Raw genomic sequence first — 21661 nt, 5'->3', positions numbered from 1 at the left:
ATAGAAGAGAAAGTAAATAGGTAATTCCAATATGTGAATCCAAAAAGATGAAGACAATGAGTAAGAACACTGCTATTTGAGTATGGGGGGGCTGAAAGTTCCAGAAATCCTACAGAAGAAAAGGCTTTCATATTTCTTTATAGCTCAGAAAATTGTTTTTAATTTTTTTAATGTTTATTTATTTTTGAGAGAGAGACAGACAGACAGACAGAATGTGAGCAGGGGAGGGGCAGAGAGAGAGGGAGACACAGAATCCAAAGCAGGCTCCAGGCTCTGAGCTGTCAGAACAGAGCCCAACACGGGGCTCCAACTCACAAGCTGTGAGATCATGACCTGAGCTGAAGTCAGACGCTCAACCGACTGGGCCACCCAGGCGCCCCAAGGAAATTGTTTTTATATTACATCGTCACATACATTAGTTGGAGATCACATAAGAAATTCTAAGACAGTCATATAGTCTGTATTTCGCATAAGTTCACATCAATTGTCTTTTTATTACTGGGCTTTACTTTTTTCGTAACTTTGATCTACCTCATGTAAATGTCTTTGATTCTTGAGGTGCTTGGGTGGCTCAGTTGGTTAAGCACCCAACTTTGGCTCAGGTCACGACCTCACCACTCATGAGTGCAAGCCCTACTATCTGCTGTCAGCACAGAGCCCACTTCGTACCCTCTGTCTCCCTCTCTCTCTGACCGTCCCCTGCTAGCACTCTCTCTCTCAAAAATAAATAAACATTAAAAAGATTTTTTCCCAAGGATCATTTCAACAGTTAAAGAGCTCAGCAAACATCCTTTTTTTTGGTCATTTTTTCCTATAGCTTCTCAGAGCAAGTAGTATAAGCCACCAAAGGCCAGAACTTGAATGTCTGCAATGTGGCGAGCACTGTGTTAGGTGTCTCAGTGATGTTAAGTTAATCTTCAGAAAACCCCTGAAAGGGAGATATTGTCAACTGATGAGTAATTTGAGGTTTAGAGAGATTAAAGAACTTGCTCAAAATCACACACCTCGTTTTGAGTAACAGTCCTTATTAAAATATCTGCCTATTGAGGTTATGTTTGGAGAAAAAAAATCTGTTATTATTTAGTGATAAAAAGAGATACTTATAAGCCAAATGATGTCTGGGATAGGAGATCTAACAGGAATGTGGGTGCAATCGAAGTAAGTCTAGCCATCAGTTAAACTTGGGTGAATGGGGTCATATACAAAAGGGTTTGTGTATCATTTTTTCTACCTTTGTGTATGACCGAACTTTCCCAAACTGAACAGTTTTTAAAAGTAAGTAACCTGAAAAGTAAAATTAGTATAAATTGGGGGCAAGGAGGAGGAAAAATGAGGATGTAAATGTGTGATGACATTCACCTTAGCCTTCAGCTATGTCCATTTAGAGCTAATCTTGTGGCCATATGCTCTGAATCACTTCATATGCACAAGCAAATAGGTACTTTGGTATCTTATTCAAGAAAAAAGTGAACTTGTTTCTTAGCAATTACTAGATCCCAAGCTGTTGGTTTCAATCCTAATCATACTTCTCTGTGTAAAATAAACTATAATCATAATTATTAATTAAATAAAAAACCCAAAGACTAGTTCATCAAATACTTTGGCCTCTCTCTCTTCCCAACTCGATTTAGTGTGCCATTTCACTATTTGTTCATTCTTTTTAACGTCAAAGTGGCAGGAAGAGAACATACAGCTTAAACCAGCCAATTCACTTTTAAGCAACTCTGTCAAGAGGTTTTTTGGCAGTAGGTGCTGTTTCTGATTAACAGATAATTAACATAATTATCTGTTTTAATACTTTTCCTGCCTCGTCCCCAACTTTCATCAGTCTAAAGTAAAAGGAGAAACAGTAAAGCCCATCTAAAAACTAAGTTAAAATAGCACCATTGAAAAAAATTTGTCATGGTGACTGGCATAAATCAGCAGGCACCTATCCCAGGATGTCCTCATCACCACCCCACCCTCTGGCTTCAATGGCAGTCTTGTTGCCATTTGCAAAAGCTCCACAGCTGGTAGCTTGCCAGGAAGTACTCCTTACATGTTAGAGGCATGCATGCCTAGGCACATATATATTATTGGGAAACCTCCAAGCAGCTCTGGGATTCAGAAGTTGGACAAAGGAATATGGTGCTTAGGAATGAAACCAGAAGCTTCAGATACAGGCTGTTAGGCCAAGGTCTCAAGGACTAGCCAGCCAAATGAGGCAGGGAGTTAGAGAAGCAGGCTGGAACGAAGCTTGAAGGAGAGCTGTTCTTTTTAGACATATTTTACCAGAGTTGAAAAGCGGGTTTGATTTGTACCTTCTGTATGCTTAAATTAATCCACTCCCACAAATACAAGACACAATATCAAACACGGTTCTCTGGAATGACTTCCAAACCTGAAACCCCCACTCTCAAAGGAGTGATTTGAAGTTCTTCATCGATGTGTTGCTGCGAAGGCATTTTGTAGATGTAATTAACATTCATAATCAGTAGACTTTAAATAAAGATTATCCTGGGTAATCTGGATGGGCCTGACTCAGGTGGTTTTCCAGAAGTTCTGCCTGTGGACTACAACTTCAGCTCATGCCTGAGAATTTCAGTTTGCCTTTCTTGACAGCCAGCTCTACAGATTTCACACTTGCCCCCTAGCCAGTCCCCAACATTGTACAAGTCAATTCCTTGCAAAAAATTTAATATATATTTCCCAATGGTTCTATGTCTTTGGTTGAGCCTTGGTATAGTGATTGAACATAAGTATTTCTAAGTATTATGCATAATTTGGACTTTGTATTTAAAAAATTTTTTAACTTATTTGAGAGAGAGAGAGCCCAAGCAGGGGAGGGAGGAGCAGCGACAGAGGGGGAGAGAGAATCCCAAGCAGGCTCCATGCCATCAGTGCAGAGCCTGATGTGGGGCTTGAACTCACGAACTGTGAGATCATGACCTGAGCTGAGATCAAGAGTTGTGGATGCTTAACCGACGGAGCCACCCAGGTGCCCCTGGACTTTGTATTTTAATAGCAAATACAAATATTTTTGTGTGTATATAGGAGAGTGTCTGTGGGGTTATACACATATACGTGTTCTTTTTTTGAGTAGGCCTGACCTTGGGCTCCCATGTCCTTCCTTATAATGTCCGATTCTAGTAAGAATGCTAAGTCAGTTTAACCATATCTGACTGGGTTCCTCGCCTTCACTATGCCCCAGGTGAGGTTTGATTACCCTAGCCTGTTTTCAGCAAGAACACTGCTGATTCAATCTAGCAATAGTCCTCCACACCCCAATGTTTCTTCTTCATAATTTTCCATCCACTGACCTCCACACCCTGCTCACTGGCTATAAATTCCTACTTATGCATTCAGAGTTGAGCTCAATTCTCTCCCATATTACAAAACCCCACCACAATAGCCCCCCGCGAATAAAGTATGTCTTCCTGTCTTTAATAGCATCGTGAATAATTTTTTCTTTAACACTTCCAGACTATTTTGATCACATAATTCCCAGTAAAAAAAATTTTTTTACCATTCATTCCAAACTGGATAAGCTAGATTTCAAGAAGTCTATACTGTTATACCATGTGCACAATTTTTTAAGAGACAAAAATGGAAAGAAAAAAGTTGAGATTAAAAAGTAAATACAAACAGGTAGAAGTATTCTCTTCCTGCACCTCAGACTCCTCTTGCATTTATCTCCCTTTGAGGCCATTGTTTAACCTACTTCCCATATAGACACTATATAAAAAGGATTCCAAGGTTCACATCTTAACAGGCAGTAATGGCACCTGTTTCAATTTCTATTCTTACATTCTCAACAAATAATGATTTAAGCTCTTTAAGTGGGACACTCTGGGAGCTTCCCAAAGAGTGAGCACTTAGGACAGTTAATACAGATTAGCCAAATGTGCTCACGATTCAGTCACTCAGTTGACTCATCACTCAGTTAAACACTGCTCCTCACCACAGTAGTAGTCTTGGCACCTGCAGTTCTTAATGTTTTTTATTCTGGGTCATCTGAATTTCATTTATATCCCAAATGTGAACCACTAATTTGAATTAGGAGGCAGGGACACCTGGGTCGCTCAGTCGGTTTAGCGTCCGACTGCTGATATTGGCTCAGGTCATGATCCCACAGTCGTGAGACTGAGCCTTGTGTCGTACTCCATGCTTAGTGTGGAGCCTGCCTGGGATTCTCTCTTTCTCTCTCTGCCCCTCCCTCACTCACACATGCTCTCTCTCTCTCTCTCCTAAAATACATAATAAACTTAAAAGTAATAAATTAGGAGGCAAAAGGAAAAATAACACTAAAATGCTAGATAATGGAAAGCATTAAAACTTGTAATTCTGAATTTTTGCCTCAGGGTAACTTTTATATTCACAGATTTCACTTAGTACATGATATAGAGTATTAAAAGGAGAAATGTTGATTACACTCAGTTTGGCTCTTCATTTATTGTGAATAAAAAGAAATATTATCTTCCACGGTGTATTTACAAACAATCTGATACTCTTGGTCATTTAGGAACAAGACACAAAAAGATGATAAAAAATAATTAGATTTTTTTAAAACAAAAATGTAATAATTCCAAACATCAGTCATAAAAGCAGTTTTTGCTTGGCTTTAAAATGTACTTAACTTTAAATCCAGAATGTGGAACTATTATACATCATAAAATCGTGTTTTTTTCTTACACAAATTAAACACTTCATATTACCTATTAATTAGGGTAAAAAATGTCGAAAGGGAAAAGGCCACTCAAGAGAAGTTTTTGGTATTTATACATTGATTTTTACTTTTGCCAAACACAAAAGTGATGTAATATTACCAAATGGGCCCAGGGAAGTGAAAGTTCATGATTCAATAAATGTAGCGAAACCCTGCCTTAAACCAACATAATGTTTCCATAAAGATGGAAAATGGACTTCATAACGCAATCTTGAATAATGCACAATGCGTGTAACCTTCTGAGATTGGTCATGCTTAACATTTTAAACTATAGCACTATTTTCCTGTCATGACGGCAGCCAGTTCTTCTTGTCCTATCAACACTTGATTTATGTGAGCAGCTGCTACCCACACCGAAACAGTATATTAACTGCCAAATTTAGGGTACTTTTCAAATATTCGCGAATGTAGACTAACATGAAAATCAAAGACCGTTTTGTGGCAATGGCAAAATTTTTACAAACCAACAATCTTACTATTCACTTAATACGGTATTTACGAACATCTAGCACAGCGCCCAAGCACAAGCTGTAAAATGTTTCAAACACTACTATTTATCTTTACAACACACATCAAGTCTTTTCAGTTTCTCTAAGTGTCTTTCAGCTTTAACGGTGCTGATCGGTGAAAAGATAAAAAGCACAACGGAACACATCAAAACCACAGTAAACGTCAGCGGGTGTTAATCATAAGGAAGAACCTAGCAGCAACAACCACATTTAAAGCGACAGAACTTGAGCGCCCGGGACTACAAATCCTAGAGTTCCTTGGGGCGGAGGCAGAGCTTCTTTCAAATTGATAGCTCTTTCGGCCAATGACACAGCCGACGCAAAAGGTGTAAAAAGAGTAGTTTCTTTGCGTTCAAACACTGAAGCCATACTTAGAAGTTATGAGAGTACGTGGGTATTTCAGGACCCTAACTATTAAGTATTTCTTACTCACAGTAAAATCTTCGTAGTCATTGTAACAATTTCTCTACCTGAATTTGGCTCAGTGGAAGTTACAGCATCCAAAAGAAGGAAGGAAGTCACGTTGCCCAAAGTCATCTGAATGGCTCAGTCGCCCGAAAAAGAGGCGGAAACCGCTTTATTCTTGCCCTTTATTGGCCACGCAGCCAGGAGGCGTAAACCATCACAACCAATGAATCGTTGAAACTTCCGTTAACGTAACGTAAAAGGGGCGGTACTGTGCGGGGCTGTACGTAAACTGAGTTTACTCAGGCGCAGTCGTCCTGTTTTCGCCCAATCCGGAGAGAGGTTGGCTCCTGGCGCTTCGTTGCCCCTCCCCCCTCCTCTTACGCTTCCCCGGAGCTATGGCCCGCCTCTCTGCTGCTGACCAATGCTCTGCATTTTCCTTTGCGCGTTTACCCTATCGGAGACGTAGGGGGTGGAGTTCCGGTCGTAACGCTGTGCACCTTGACAGACCTCGCGTTTCCTCCCGCGCCGGTTGAGGGCTTGCAGTTGAGGTATATTTCACGGGGACCGGTTGGGCTCGTTGACGGGCAGGTCTCTGACGGACAGCTACAGTGTAGGTTGAGTCTAGAAAGCCGCAGTTGCTGATTCTGTAGCACGAGGAGTTCTGAGGGAAGTGGGGAGGGCCTGGGAGGAGAGAGACACGTGTTGAAGCTTCTGGTACGGGGTGGGAGCCCCTGGACCACACCCGTGCTGTCCCTGCTCCGCGTCCTTAACGCGAGTTAGGTTTTGGGATCGCTGGCTCCAGCGTCTCCTGTAGGTTATCTTTCGGTAAAAGCGAAGCGCCGTTCACCAAGTGTTCAAGAAAGGGTACCCAGGGCCTGTTTTTTATTTTTCTCCTGTGCTTCGCTCTTTTCTTACCTCTCGAGTTTGTTAATTTTCGAGGTCGGAGAGCAAATTTTAATTTGGGAAGAGCCGTCCTGTAACATATAACACAGACTGTGAGACCAGCTATGTTAAGCACTGTGCGTATATTATCTCATATAATCCACACAGCAATCTAAGGGGTAGTAGTATTCCTGTTCTCATTTTCACGCGAAGGAGCAGACTGTTTAGTAACTCGTCCACATGTTTTCTTCAGCCCGTCTCTTGACAAACTTGAGTGTGGCATTCGGTTTGCGAGGACATAAAATTAAAATATGCTGTTGTAAAATGTTGCTTCTGTTTTCTTTCCGAGCTTGAAGTTATTTCAGAAGCCAGTGCAACATACCCATAGGTATATTGATATTATCGATGTAAAAGATCATCTGGTAGAAGACCTTGGACTAGGAGCCGTTTCCACCTTTTCAGCCGCATCTTCCTCAACTGCAGAATTGAAATCAATACCAGACATGACTACTACCTAGAGTTGTAAGGACCAAATTAGAGACTGGATATAATATATAAATTACTGATGTTAAGTTTCTATGTTTTTCTGCTTTTCAGATTCTTTCCTGTGGAGGCCAGACTAGCATTAAATAGCATAGATTTTTTTGATAGATATTTTTATATATGTATTTTTATATATTCTGTATGTATAAAGCAGTGATAATATGCAGCCTGCTATCACGTAAGCGTGAACTACCTCTTTTTTTTTTTTCTTAAGATTCCTTCGCCCCCCCCCCCCCCCCCCATTTAGTCTGCTGTTTTCAATCCCACTGAACCCTCAGCCTTCATAAATCATTTAGGTAGCACTTAATTAGGAATGGGAAGGAAGACCACTGAGAGAGACCAGGATGCTTTCAACCAGATTTTCCATCATCTGTTGTCTGGCTTGATGAGTAACACTTGCAATGCGAGGTGTCCATGATGTTCTTCATCATCAACAAAGGATGACCCTGGCAGAGGCTTTGGTTGCATGGCTTCCAGCACTGTAGGCTTTAATAACCCCTGCTTGAAGAGCTTCCACCAGTGTCTCTCTTGATAGACTTCACAAACATTTATCAGCTTATTCATTTAACGTTTGTTTTGAAAGAGAAGGGGTGGGGGAGGGGCAGAGGGAGAGAGAATCCCAAGCAGGCTCCGGGCTGGCAGCCCAGAGCCAGACTTAGGGCTCGAGCTCACCAACCGTGAGATCATGACCTGAGTCAAAATCGAGTCGGACGCTTAACCGACTGAGCCACCGAGGCACCCCCATTTATCAGCTTATTGAGGATATGATAAAGCATATGACCTAACAGCCAGATGGAAGAGATGCATAGAGCAAGGTGTGCAGAAAGGGTGCGAAGCTTCCATGCCCTTTCTAGGTATATTACTGTCTCCAGTCTTCACATGGTCAGCAGTCTGTAAACTCCAAAATTCGTCTTAAGCCTATATGGCCCCTCTTACCTATTTATTCAGAGTTCAGGACAGTGTTTCCTATAAATGCAAGTGTGTTACTCATCTGGTTTGTATTCCACCTTGGATGGGCATAGATAGCATAAAGTGAAAATAGTTCAGCTCACATAACTACTTTTCTCAGTGCCAGTTCCTCCTGGAAGATCTGAGCAGAAGATTCATTTCCTTGCCCTTTTCAGCTTCTTGTGGCTGCTTATATTAGTTGGGCTTATGGTGCCTTCATCTTCCAAGCACGGAACTCCAATCTCTGCTTCCATCATCACACTGTCTTCTGTGGTCAAATCTTCCTCTGCCTTCCTCTTATGAGGGCACTTGTGCTTACATTTAGGTTCACCTAGATAATCCAAAATAATCTCTCCATCCCAAGATCTTAGTTACAGAACTCCTTATGTATGGAACCATTTATAGGAATCAGGTTTTGGGTATCTTTGAGGGCCATCTTTTAGGTTTACTACAAAGGATATAAAGAAGGGTAAAACATCCTATTCTAGTGTGGCTTAAAGTCTAACAGGATGTGCTATAAGGGGGGGAAAAAGACTTCCAGGTTGCTGTGAAATGAACTAAGTTCATTTCACATAGGTTGGTACTTCTCCAACTTTTCCTCAGGAAAATAGTGGTAAATGAATATTCCAGTGATAGCTGAACACAAAGCCTGCATTAACACCTTCAAAGAATGAAATTTCTTTGAATTTTACTCTTCTATTTTAAAAACTCATGTGATTTTTGTATTCCACTTCATAATATGCCACGTTTGATATTCTTCTGAATTAGTTGCCACATCATAACTTTGCTATTCTAGGGATTTAGACTTGTGGCTTATAATAGCCAGTTTACTCTAGTCATTGATGTGTCCTCCGGTTTAAGAAGCATGACCTCAGATGATGGGGATTCATTATAAGGAAGCCATTTAAGCAACCCGATAACTACTCTAGGTCCCATTGTTCCTATGGCTAGAATGTGCACTCGGCTTCATGGAGAACTGGACTGACAGTCCCTCATCATTGATACTCGCCAATTCCCCCAGCAAGACAGCCGCTCTGATGACTTTAGGTTTTGGTCATATCTTCAGAAGAAGATAGCCCAACTGTGGCTCTTGTGTCTGCTTAGGAATCATAATTAGGAGACAGGATCTCATGAGTCAGGTTTGTTACCATTCAGTATGAATGAAGATGAAAAAGAGCCCAGCTCTGAGTAGGCATTCATTACGTAAGAACTATTCAGTAAAGATCTCTGTGCCTTGTGTATGGAGTTGGAAGGAGAAGCACATGTGGGCCATCTATATGGGCAGGGCCTGGAAGTGACCTACATTACTTTTTCTCATGTTGCTTGGGCTAGAACTCTGATACGAAGTGACACCTAATGTCTAGTTGTGTGCCTCACTAGTGATCTGCTGATGAATTAGTCTCTGCTATGATACTTAGCTGCTTAAGATTTGTTCTCAGCCTGCAGCGTTTAGTTTCTTCACCCTGTGAGCTCTCCATGGCAGTCACATGTCTCTAGACAACCTTATTGGACAAAGTACTTTTTTTTTTTTTAATTTTTTTTTTTAACGTTTATTTATTTTTGAGACAGAGAGAGACAGAGCATGAACGGGGGAGGGGCAGAGAGAGAGGGAGACACAGAATCGGAAGCAGGCTCCAGGCTCTGAGCCATCAGCCCAGAGCCCGACGCGGGGCTCGAACTCACGGACCGTGAGATCGTGACCTGAGCTGAAGTCGGACGCTCAACCGACTGAGCCACCCAGGCGCCCCGGACAAAGTACTTTTTAAGCTGGCCCCATACCAATGCTATCATAGGTCCGCAGGAAAAAGCTTCGTATCCTTTGCCCTGACAAAGTCTAGATGTGCAGACCAATAACCATGTAATGCAGCCATTTTCTTTTGTTCTCTGAGGAGGTAGCCAGCCACAGTCTTAGACTTTGCCAAGTGTGGATTCTATATCCATAGTCTACAGGGGACCAGATCAAGGTCTGAGTTTGAGCTACTCATGCTTGGGTAAAATGGGAACAAGGAGAGAATTCCACAATATTTTTTCACAAATAACTTCTAAAGAAATTCTTTTTGAAGCGTTTTCACTTTGGTGATTTTATTCCCTGAAAATGGACGTCAAGCTAGTGGTTGCAAAACTAGTTTTAGGTCATCTTCTTTGCGAGTCCAATGCGTGTCACCTGACTTAGGGATGTGAGGGTATAGTATACAGTTTATAGGCTAGAAAAAAAAAATTTTAATGTCTATTTTTGAAGAGGACAGAGAGAGACAGAGTGTGGGCAGGGAGGCTCAGAGAGAGGGAGACACAGAATGTGAAATTGGCCCAGGCTCTGAGTTGTCAGCACAGAGCCCAACTTAAGACCAGAACTCACAAACTATGAGATCATGACCTGAGCTGAAGTCGGATGCCCCAGGCACGTAGGCTATGAAATTTTTATTTTTTGTACAAAGTACAGTTTACTGGGCATTTTCCTGATGACTAATTATGTAACTGATGTTTTAAAAAATTCTCCCAGTAGGGCACTGAGTGACTCAGTCGGTTAAGCAACCAACTTCGTCATGATCTCATGGTTTGTGAGTTCGAACCCTACATTGGGCTCTCTGCTGTTAGCACAGAGCCCACTTTGGATCCTCTGTCCCTCTGTCTCTCTGCCCCTCCCCCATTTGTACTATCTCTCTCTCTCTCTCTCTCTCAAAAATAAAAAGAATTAAAAGAGAATTATCCCAGTAATCCATTTTAAGTAATTTCACTTGTTGAATGTTCCTATTTGGTTCCCCAGCCCTTTCTGTGCCTTGGTTTGGTAATTATCAAATCTAGGTGAACTATCTTTGAAATTGATCATCTCTGGGAAGCTAGCATTTCTCAGAAAATAAAAACTTCCTTAGGTTTCCCAATCATCAAACAGAATCATTTAATTTTATAAGTTGCCGTATTTGGTTTAGAAGAAACTTAAATGATTGAGGTAAATGGTGGTTAGAAGTGATTTTTGGTTTTTACTCTTGAAAAATAGTACTATTTCAGGGTCACATTATTTCCCACTTAAGCATTTAAAATTGGATTCACTTAGTGTTTTTTTATTAAGTTTTTTAATTCCAGTATAGTTAACAGTGTTATATTAGTTTCAGGTGTACAGTGTGCTGATTCAACAATTCTATACATTACCCGGTGCTCATCATGATACATGTGTGGATTTATCTAACTTTAAATGCAGATTTTTTTTCTTAGATTTCAAGTCCATTTTGGCTGAGTTAACTGGTTCATCATTTCAGCTAGATATATTGTACATCATAAAACAAGATCTTTAGCAAAACTCAACATTTTAAGGATCATAACCTTCATTATGTGTTCTTTATTACTTTCCAAATTTTCTTGCCTAAGCATTAATTGTCATGAAACAACTTGAAAATCATAAGCATAAAGTTGTTGGCAGCATGATGTGATAGAAGAAGCACATGGAGTCAGAGATCTTTCTATTGGGGTGCCTGAGGGGCTCATTCGGTTAAGTGTCTGACTTCGGTTCAGGTCATGATCTCACGGTTCGTGATTTCGAGCCCTGCATTGGGCTGTCTGCTGTCAGCACAGAGCTCACTTCAGATCCTCTCTCCCCCTCTCTTTCTGCCCCTCCCCATCTCTCTCTCTCTCTCTCTCTCTCTCTCTCTCTCAAAATAAATAAATAAACAAACTTAAAAAAAAAAAAGCTCTGGGGCACTTGGGTGGCTCAGTCAGTTAAGTGTCCAACTTCAGCTCAGGTCGTGATCTCACGGTTTGTGGGTTCCAGCCCTGCGTTGGGTTCTGTGCTGACAGCTCGGAGCCTGGAGCCTGCTTCGGATTCTTTGTTTCGCTCTCTCTTTCTGCCCCTTTCCCACTCACGCTCTGTCTCTCTCTCTCAAAAATAAATAAACATTAAAAGTTAAAAAAAAAAAAAAGAAAGGAAAAGCTCTTTCTATCTAGAGCATACAAAATGTTTAATTTTGCTGAACTTTACTTATTTGTAAGTATAATACTACTACTTGTCTTACTTAACTCTCACAATTGTGAGAATCTGATGAAATGACAAATACTGTAGTCCTTCACAAAATGTGATTCTTCTATTAAGATCATATTAAGTATTTACTGTACTTTTTTTAAGTAGGCTCTATTCCCAACATGGAGCCCAACATGGGACTTGACCTCATGACCCTGAAATCAAGGCCTGAGATCAAGAGTTGGACTTAGCTGACTGAGCCACCTAGATGCCCTCTGTTGTACTTTTAAAGGGTTCAAATTTATCATTAATTCTGTTGTGAGCTCCACTAGTTCATGTGATTTTTTTTTTTTTTTTAGAACTCTACCACAGTTTTTTTGCCTCTTCATATGTTGAATGGACCAAGAAATGATAAAAATCCTGTTGAGCAAGCCTCTTAAGTTAATGTTAACGAATATTAGTCTCCAAATGTCATTTGCTAACAATATCATTTCATAGGAAATTTTTTTAATATTTATTTTTTTTTATTTTTGAGAGAGAGAGAGGGAAAGAATGCACACATGCGAGCAGGGGAGGGACAGAGAAGAAGACAGGATCCAAAGTGGGCTCTGTGCTAACAGCAGAGAGCCCAGTGCAGGCCTCAAACTCATGAACCATGAGATCATGACCTGAGCCAAAGTCAGATGCCTAACCAACTGAGCCACAGGTATCCCAGTCTCACATGAAAATTAAAAGAAACCTCTTCTTTCAAAGACTAGTAAGTTTAGTGTGCCATTATAACTAAAACTGATAATTTATATTACTTCATTTACCATGTCAGTTAATATTTCTTTACATTTTCCTTAGTGTTAGTGTGGATGCTGAGATAGGTGATGACTCTATTCTCTTTGTGGGCATTCTTCGTGATCATTGTTATGATTACTTTTTATTGTCTTTTTAAGAAAAAAAATTCACCATTCCTTGAATTATAGCAGAGCTAACGGTTAAGGGCACAGATTTTTAAACCAAACTGCCTGAATTGAGCACTGACTGCAATTAGTAGCTCTATAATCTCGGGCTGTTTACATGTAACCCTTCTGCGTTTCAGTTATCTGTCCATGAAATGGGATAATTGCAAGTACTTCATAGGCTGTTCTGAGAATTACATGAGTAAATATTTGTGCAGTGCTTAAAACAGTGCCTGACAAACCCTATTAAATATCTTTCTCTGATTTTACTCCATATCATTCATCAAGTAGGAATGTGAAATAATAGCTAGGAGAGAAAAAGCTCTAGGTCAAGGCTTATGTGTTAAATTTACTATATCTTATAGCATATATAGATTTTCAATCTTTTTTTAAGCTTGTAAGTACTTGGAAATTTGCATGTCCAGACAACTAAAAGTTATGCTGAACTTCACATCATTTGATACTGCTTTTTATCTTAAATTTTTGCTGATATTAAGACTTTCCACATGTGTATGCTTTACACATTTTAACTGTATGTTGCTTGGTTATATAAATGATATTGATTCATTTAGTGCAGATGAGAATTATAATAACAACCTTACATTTGAATGGCCATTTAAAAATGCTTTGTAGAACATGTGTTTTATATCATTTGGGGGTCAGTGTAAGAAAGCATTTAAGAGTGTGGGCTCTAAACTCAGATTTCAGTTCCAGTCCCTGCTATGCATTTGTGAACCATGTGATCTTTGGCAAATCACCTGCCTTTGCTAAGCCCCACTTTTCTAATTATGGGTAAATAAGGTACTTACTGTATAGGGCTGTCCCCAGGATTAAATGAGATATAATGCATAGAAAGCATTCAGAATAGTACCTTGGATACAACAAGAGTTCAATATATCTTAGTTACTATTAATATCATTGATGGATACAAAAGAGCCAGTAAGAAGAATAAGTGGAAGTGTGAGAAAACCAAGATTCAGAGTAGATTCAGTGATTTACTAAAGGTCATGCGCAAAAAAAAAAAAACAACCCCAAAACAAAACAAACAAAAACATACTCCCTCACTTCCAGTGCAGGTCTTTTCCCATAACCCCTTTTCAGCTCACTCATATCAACGAAGTCCACCACAAAGACATGTTCCTTTATTTCCCACTGTGTTTCCAATTCTTGGCCACTTGTCAGGATATTTTCATCTTGGTTCTTATTCAATCAGAGTCTTTCCCTTTCTTCGTGAATCCTTCAGCCCTGTGTTACTTGGGCTTTTAAGTTGTTACCATGCATGACAGGCATCTATTTTCAGGAAAGGAAGAAAGGAGATATTGAAGCTAAATTTTTATAATGGTTAGGTTTTTTAAACTTGTGACTCCATTAGCTTATCATTTATTTGTATTTAACGTAGCACTGAATTATTTTTACAGAACTACTTTATTCCCTCTAAATTCTCCCCTCTTTTTTCCCCCTAAGATTGTAAAATCAAATTGAACTTTTTCTTAGGAATTAAGAAAGGAGTTTGAGAATCACACAAATCCCTTGAGCCATTCTAAAAATAGGAAGAATACAATTTATGAATCATTGGGTTATTTTGAAAATCTTGAATGATTAAAATGTGGATGTATCTCTTTTTGGCATCAAAAACGTATGTATATAAGCAAAGCACATAGTATTTACTGCATTATTCTGGAAATTTGAGGTAATTTGATCCTATAACTCATTTCGTGCAAGAATAGCATTTTGAACATAGTTTAATTCCAGGATTTGGGTATGTAAGAATATCTATTAAATTACATTCACACCAGCAGGTGTTTATTGAATGCTTTCTGCTTCTAGGGTACTATGTGCGATGGTAAAGTGATGTTCCCAAATCCCAAGCCTTTTCTTAGCTTCCTCAGTTCTCCCTTCATGGTGTTTTCTGTAACTTTATAGGTTGAGATGAATTGATCTCAAAGCTGTGGTTATGGGTATCATGGATGTCAGTGTTGATACTGTTTGATTTATTTCTTTTTCTTTATTTCTTTGCTTTTTCCAGAAAAGGGATGGCTGCCTCTGTGGCTTGTGTGTGTGTGTGTGTGTGTGTGTGTGCGCGCGCGTCCTACCTTTGTTGTTGTTTTACATATCTGTGTAGTTCCTTATCCTTGCCTCTTTGTCCTCTATGGAGTGTGTTTTGTGTGTGTTTGTATTTTTATATACCTCTCACAGGAAGTAGGATTTTGTGAGGTAGGCTATAGAGTTAGCCTCAGGCTGGTAGAGGATTGATACTAGAGAATTGGAAAACATGGTTCATGTCCTTAAGAGATATACACTCTATTGTAGACAGAAACGAATATAAATATGTAAAACAGCTAGGGATAAATAACACTTCAGTATATTTGTTATGCGATTACTGCTATGTAAATAACAGACAATATTTTGGCATTCAGAGTAAGTATAAACCTACTTTAGGCTAGGTTAAGAAAAATGTGGTACTGGTAGAATCTGAGCTAGATCTTGAAGCATGGGTATGACCTAGATAACTCAAGAAAACAATATAGGATTCTTGGAGAGAATGGCAACCTTTTTTACAGTTTTATTATTGTAGGGAAGATATTTTACCCGTTAAAATATTGATATGTCTGAGGCTGCTGTAAAATACAGCATGGGATTCACAAGTTCAAACGACTGCAGCCCATGCAAAAACAAAAGAATGTATATGTCACTTTATAAAAATTAAGTAGTTTTATGTACTTAAAAAAATGTTTGTGGCATCGCATGTTTACTTTTATTTTCCACTTTGTGTCAGGCTGAATGTCAGTGTTTTTTACAACATGAAAATAATTTCTAAGAACAACGTTTTTTTTTATATGATCTTACTCTCATAGGAAGTAAAATTTGTCCCATTCTTGCCATCTTTTTCCAGGAATTAGAGGTTAAATTGAGTATTTCCTGTCCTGTGTGTGTGTCAGGGGTGTAGAGAAAACATATTTCAGTTGCAGATGAGGGGTAATGAAAACTGGATAAACAATGGAGGATAATGGCAGGGTGAACAGTGATAAGATAGATGTGAAGGGCGATTTTCAAGGGAGGTTTTTTTAGTTCCTTGAGTCTTGTCCTGTGACTTTCTTTAATCAAAGATGATTCTGTGATGTTGGGCCTAGGTGGCTGAGAATACCATATCGTTACAGGTGTTTGAGTTATATTTTGGGTATATTTATTTATTTAAGAAAAATTTTTTTTTCAACGTTTATTTATTTTGGGGACAGAGAGAGACAGAGCATGAACGGGGGAGGGACAGAGAGAGAGGGAGACACAGAATCGGAAACAGGCTCCAGGCTCTGAGCCATCAGCCCAGAGCCCGACGCGGGGCTCGAACTCACGGACCGCGAGATCGTGACCTGCGCTGAAGTCGGACGCTCAACCGACTGCGCCACCCAGGCGCCCCTATTTTGGGTATATTTAATTTGGAGTTTTGGCAGCATGTTCAGGGGTAGGGGTCTGGGCAAACATTAGAGCTATGGGGTTGGAATTTTGGAGAGAGATCAGGGTTGAAGATAAAATCCAGGAGTTCACATAGAGGTGATAATTTATGTTGCATGGGGAAGAGAGGAAAGAACAAGTAAGGAAAATTCAATCTCACTTGTCATGATTAACAACAGAAATTTGAATAATTACTAATAAGTTATAGCATCTTTCTCTTTAGACTGTAGCTAAGTCCTGAATGATATATATTTTTTTCCGTTCTCTAATTTTTGGACCTCTTGCTAGAGGGCAGTAGTAGTTAATTCCAAGGGCAAGGAAGGCAAGTATTAAAAGAGTTTGATGGCTTAAGTCTAAGCTAAACATATTCCTGTGTTTCCTAAACTTACATTCGACAGTACATTATTTTCAGTCCTTTTTATCCTTCACGTCAGATCTGTTAAGTGTGAAATTTTTTTTCTCTTAATATCCGGCTTTTGCAGGATGGTTCAAGAATTATGCCTTTTGTTGGTTATCTCTGATATCAGGATCTTTCAATATGTTCAGAAGAGAGGAAATGAGTTTAGAATTTAACTACATTCTGATCTTCCCACGATATGGCACAATGTAGTTAGGAGATCTCATCTGTTCTACTGTAACTTTACACAAGTATAAGACTATAAATAGTTATGTTCAGGGTTTTTGCCATTATTTTGATTTCATTTCAGCAGATCCCTTTTGGACATTCACCCAATTTGGAGTATTAAATAGTGAATCTACCTTAAAATGTAAAGGAAAGTGTCAATCTATAAATATTTATAAGATATTGTCTGATTGTGTGAGATACATTGATATGATTGTAAGATATCCAGTGTCCGAATAACACTGGTTAACAGTGGAAACTTAAAGAATTATTAATATGTTAAAGTATCTTTCTATTTGGAGACTTTTTTGGGGAACATTTCATTTTGTGACTTCACCTTAGAAGTATCTAGTCTTTCTCACTCTCCTGCCCCGTGTGTGCACATGCGCACGCACGCCCGAATGTGTATGCATTTTCACTTCAATCTCAGTTGTCATGATTAACAGCAGGGGTGTGTGTGTATTTGTTTACTTATACATAGTAGAATTTATATCTGATAGTGTACTCTGCAGGTTTGTTATTTGACACTATTGTATTTCTTTGAAATTTTCTTCTAGGGGTGCCTGGGTAGCTCAGTCGGTTGAGCGTCCGACTTCAGCTCAGGTCACGATCTCGCGGTCCGTGAGTTCGAGCCCCGCGTCGGGCTCTGGGCTGATGGCTCAGAGCCTGGAGCCTGCTTCCAATTCTGTGTCTCCCTCTCTCTCTGCCCCTCCCCCGTTCATGCTCCATCTCTCTCTGTCTCAAAAATAAATAAATGAAAAAAAAAATTTTTCTTTTAGGTCACTTACTGGTCTTCTTCTGTATCAGGCATCATTCTGAGCATTTAGGATGTAGTAATTAAGTTATTCTTTTTAACAACCCTCTGAGGTTGCAACTGTTACCCCTGTTTGAAGAATAGGAAGCTGAAAGACATGTCTTGTGACACCAGGATTTGAACCCGAGCATATACCTGTTCTCTTAAACTACCATGCAAGGCCTATTTCTCTAAGCCTCAGTCTCCTAGTCTAAAAAGCAGTAATAAACAGACCTATCTTTTAGGGTTTTGGGTAGGGTTAAATGAAGCAATGCATGTGAAGAGGCCGATGCTGGATCTAGATATTAATGATCAGTTACTATTAGCTGTTAGTTGGCCACTTTTCTGATTTTCCTCTGGTGCTTTTGTTCTTTGTCTCCCTTGTAGTTTATTCTTCGTTGGCCTGTTCTTTAAACAATGGTATTCTAGAGTTCCACTTTTGACCTGCTGTTTTATAGCATTCTGCATAATTTCCCTTCAGAAGGTTTATCCACTTTCCTAGTTTTTAACTACTGCCTACTACCTGTAATCTGATGACCCAATTCCATACATTTCCGCCAAGCTATAGCCTGTTGTAGCCAAATGTCTGCTGTACATCCACCTTTGGGCATCCCCACGTGTCCCTTGCGCTTGATGTAGATAAAACTGGAAAATTTTTAATGTAAAATGGAACTGAAGGATATGAAGTGGAGAACCTCACACATGCACCCGCAGAAAATGGAACTCAAAAGACTGAGACTGACTTCTCACAAATAATCTGATTTATAGAGGGTTGAAATTTATCCTCTGACCAATGAGCATCACCAAGAATGTCTTCCATCTTCAAGCCAGTGAACTTGCTGCTTGGCCCCTTGCTGGTCTTTCCCCTCTTACACTCCTTGCCCATAAAAGCAACCCAAGCAAAACCTTCAGCAGACTCCTACAGCTTGCTGAAGTTTGAATGTCCCAAGTTGTAGTTCCTCTACTATTCCTGAATAAACTCAGTTTCTGGCAACTCGACTTTGCCTTAGTTTATCTCTCTTCTCTTAGGTAGACATTACATGGTATCAAAGTGAGATCTGAAGAAGGTGATCACCAGGAACACCAACCTCCAGAAATAAGTGAGTTTCCTGCACTTGAGCCCTTTGCACTCATAGTTTGTGCAAGTCAAGGTAACTTTCAGTTTGGTAAGTTTCCTCTCAGGTGTTGAGCTGCCTTCTTTGGTGGAGCTCTCTGACTTTATTTGGGATCTGGAGAAGGGCGGATTGCCCTTCTGGTATGTACTCTTTTATTTCTGATAATGGGATCCCAGTCATCTGAATTTTCTAAGGGTGGCCCCCCTTGGGGAACCCTCGCTGGTTTTATGTTAAAAAATTACAGCCCTTCCTCACACACGTTTGACTAAACCAGTTTTACTAAGGATAACCTAGAACTCCAGTGACCATTATGCGGAAACTTTGATCTCCCCAAACTTATTTTTCTCTGAACTAATTTAGAAGACCACGTTTACAAAACTTAACAATCCAAGTGGGATGGTTATTTTAATTGGTATCTGGAAGCTTCCAAATGTGTTCAGGATTCTAAAATTGCCTCCTTACAAAATACTGTTGCTAAATTAAAGCAAATAAATAACTAACAATGTGTAAGAAGAAAACACCGGAGGCCTGTTCTTGCTGCTAACCAGGGTCTTTCCTAACTTTACTATTCTACCTCCTCTATCTTCCTGTTTGCCTTCTCTTAACCGTTTACCCTCTCTCTAAACTTCCTTTCTTTCCTATTACTGAAACCTCATCCACTGATCTCATTAAAACCTTCCCTTTCAAAATTAAACCTGAGGATTCTAAACCACCCCAGATTTCCTACACTCCATGGACAAAGGCCAAAGTTAGGACTATAAGAATTTTCCCAAGGTAACTGGGGTCTCCATGCATTTGTTGAGGAATTCATTATTGAAAGTATAACTCGCCAAACTGCTCTTCCATTTCTTATCAGTTAGCCCACATTCGTATCAGAGAAGGTCAAAGTGTAGCAATGGATTAAAACTGCTGTTTGGGGAAATCCCAAACAATCTCTAGAGTTTAAACTAAACCAACCACCAACCCTTTTATATGATCAGGCTTGCAGACTGGACAAAAGGCTACATGAAGCCATTCCTAGGGCCTTCCCCAAACCCGTGGACTGGAACAAAATTCAGGCACACACTCAAAAGCCTACCAAATCTGTCCATGACTAATAAAGCAGACTCTACATCATTTTTTAAAATTCTGGACTTTCCATAGATGTTGAATCCACGCTGGTGGCTTTTAATTCCATGTTCATGAATGGCCTAAACAAGGACTTCTTCCTGTTGGTCAAAAGAACCCATATAGAACGGGAGACAGTGTGCATCCCTGACTTTGTCAATCTGGCTAATCAATTACTTGCACCCTAGAGGATGACACCAGAAAAAAAGACAACTAATATTTTGAGTCTTTACCTTGGAAAGGTAACTTCCAAGGTTTCCAATATGGAAACTCCAAAGCCATCTTCTAGAACTATGTCATTACTGCAAAAAACCTGGCCATTGGAAAACAGATTGCTAGAAATGGACTCAGGAGCTACACTATCAGTAGCTACACTGAAAGAGTACACTACAATTAAAGAGTCTTCCTCTAAAATATGTATGCTTACCCAGGGGGCACCTGGGTGGCTCAGTTGGTTAAGCGTCTGACTTGGGCGCAGGTCATGATCTCACGGTTTGTGAGTTCAAGCCCTGCATCAGGCTCTGTGCTGACAGCTCGGAGCCTGGAGCCTGCTTCAGATTCAGAGCTAGCCCCCTCCCTAGCTCACGCTTGCTCTCTCTCTCTCTGTCAAAAATAAATAAACTTGGGGCGCCTGGGTGGCGCAGTCGGTTAAGCGTCTGACTTCAGCCAGGTCACGATCTCGCGGTCCGGGAGTTCGAGTCCCACATCGGGCTCTGGGCTGATGGCTCAGAGCCTGGAGCCTGTTTCCGATTCTGTGTCTCCCCCTCTCTCTGCCCCTCCCCCGTTCATGCTCTGTCTCTCTCTGTCCCAAAAATAAATAAAAACGTTGAAAAAAATTAAAAATAAATAAATAAATAAATAAATAAATAAATAAATAAATAAATAAACTTAAAAATCAAAATAAATAAAATATGTATGCTCAGTGAAGGTCTTTTGTTTTTTTAATTTTTTTAACATTCATTTTTTTGAGAGTCAGAGACAGTGCAAGCAGGGGAGGGGCAGAGAGAGAGGGAGACACGGAATCTGAAGCAGGCTCCAGGCTCTGAGCTGTTAGCACACAGCCTGAATCGGGACTCGAACCCATGAACCGTGAAGTCATGACCTGAGCTGAAGTCAGACGCTTAACCGACTGAGCCACCCAGGTGCCCCAGATAGTGGGGGTCTTAAATAAACCACAATGTGTGCCTATTTCTAAGCCCATATGTTTTTGTCTGGGACTTTGGCAAGTTGAGCTACCCATTTCTCCTTAATGATTTAGTTCCCACACATTAGAAGGAGATTTCCTGGAGAAATCTAATGTTGCCATTTTTTTCTCTCAAAAGGGAAATAACCATTGAGTTTGAATCCCAACACTTAGGAAAATTCAATCCTCTTTGCCCTTCCTTGCACTGTACAAGCCAAGGAAGTCTAAACTTCAGACTCGTCCCCGCTGTTAAACCTGGTAACCCCCACTTTTTGGGCAAAATCATTAATAGATGTAGGCAGAGTTCATATTGCCCCTCCCATTAAGATCCAGATTGACCCCTCAAAAAACTCTCCCAACAAAAAAACCAATATCCTATAAATAAAGCTTACAGGGCATAAGGCTTATTACAGAGGATGATAAGTCTCAAGGACTCGTTATCCTTTGCACCAGTCCTCGTAATACCCTATTTTGCCTGCAAAAAATCGAGTGGCTAAGGA

General features: G+C 40.0%; 1 protein-coding gene across 2 annotated transcripts in view; it reads left to right on the top strand.

The window, feature by feature from the left end:
• Window positions 1-2497: 2497 nt before the first annotated feature.
• WDR89 (WD repeat domain 89) overlaps window positions 2498-21661 on the top strand; it is a 43060-nt gene continuing 23896 nt past the window's right edge. Inside the window, exons 1-2 of one of the 2 annotated variants that reach the window (XM_043556319.1) lie at window positions 2498-6170; window positions 18786-18856. The gene's annotated coding sequence lies outside the window, so the exon portion shown is untranslated. The remainder of the gene's footprint in view (window positions 6171-18785; window positions 18857-21661) is intronic. The other variant, XM_043556320.1, reaches the window with a different exon arrangement.

This window comes from Prionailurus bengalensis, chromosome B3 (genome assembly GCF_016509475.1).
Source record: "Prionailurus bengalensis isolate Pbe53 chromosome B3, Fcat_Pben_1.1_paternal_pri, whole genome shotgun sequence".
NCBI lineage: Eukaryota > Metazoa > Chordata > Mammalia > Carnivora > Felidae > Prionailurus > Prionailurus bengalensis.
The sequence above is the reverse complement of the archived record's forward strand: the minus strand, read 5'-3'. Positions and strand labels throughout refer to the sequence as shown.